Genomic DNA, 1,445 nt, shown 5'->3' on the forward strand with positions numbered 1-1,445 from the left:
AACCCACCACCCTTGGTATATGGGGTTGTCGCCCCACCCATTGAGCCATAGGTGCCGCCTCTCCCCCCCCTTTTTTTTTTGACAGAATCTCACTCTGTTGCCCAGGATAGAGTGCCATGACATCAGCCTAGGTCACAGCAACCTGAAACTTCCTGGGCAAAATGGATCCTCCTGCCATAATGCCCAGCTAATTTTTCTGTTTTTAGTGGAGACAGGGTCTCACTCTTGCTCAGTCTGATCTTGAACTCCTGGGCTCAAGCATTCCTCCAGCCTCGGCCTCCCAGAGTGCTAGGATAACAGGGTGGGCCATCATGCCCGGCCTATTTTATTATTTTTTATAGACCCCTCCCTGTATCTCTCTCTGTCTTTCTCTCTCACACTCATACATACGCATTCATGTTTCAATTCCTAAGTGCATTTTTAAAAACGCTTCTGCTTTTCTTCCTTTATCCAATACTTTTTATCAAACTTTAAAAATCTGACTATAGGGAGGCACCTGTGGCTCAGTGGACAGGGCACCAGCCCCACATGCAGAGGGTGGTAGGTTTGAACCCGGCCCTGGCCAAACTGCAACAACAACAAAAATAGCCAAGCATTGTGGCAGGTGTCTGTAGTCCCAGCTACTTGGGAGGCTAAGGCAAGAGAATCACCTAGGCCCAGGAGTTGGAGGTTGCTGTGAGCTGTGACACCATAGCCCTCTACTGAGGGTGATGAAATGAAACTCTGTCTCTAAAAAAAAAAAAAAAAAAAAAATCTGACTATGGAGAAGACCGTCTTTCCATTACCCCAATCTACACGTTTACTTAAATTCTTGAATACTAGAAAAGATCCATAATTAAAACAATAAATACGAGTTTTTTTAAATTATGAAAGTGAATCTTAGAGACTGCTGACATTATGGAAAAATAAAGAAATAAAATATCTAGGAATAAATCTAACAAAAGATGTTAAATATATGTATGGAAAAAGTTGTTGAATGATTTTGAAGAGGATTTTTTTTTTTTTTTTGGAGACAGAGCCTCAAGCTGTCTTCCTGGGTAGAGTGCTGTGGCATCACAGCTCACAGCAACCTCCAACTCCTGGGCTCAAGCGAGTCTTCTGCCTCGGCCTCCCAAGTAGCTGGAACCACAGGTGCCTGCCACAATGCCTGACTATTTTTTTGGTTGCAGCCATCATTGTTGTTTGGTGGGCTCGGGCTGGATTCAAACCCGCCACCTTAGGTGTAGGTGGCTGGCGCCCTAGCCACTTGAGCCACAGGCTCCAAGCCTGAAGAGGATTTTAATAAATAAGATATATTCCATGCTTCTCAATAGGAAGACTCAATGCAATAAAGATGTCAATTTCCCAATATTAATCTATGAAGATTAGGAAAATGCAAGCTAGTAAGAAAATTTTAAAAATCTATGAAATCATTGTTTAAGTGAAAATTCCAACAAAAACTTTTG

This window comes from Otolemur garnettii, unplaced genomic scaffold (genome assembly GCF_000181295.1).
Source record: "Otolemur garnettii isolate 467f Iridium unplaced genomic scaffold, OtoGar3 scaffold00263, whole genome shotgun sequence".
Lineage (NCBI taxonomy): Eukaryota > Metazoa > Chordata > Mammalia > Primates > Galagidae > Otolemur > Otolemur garnettii.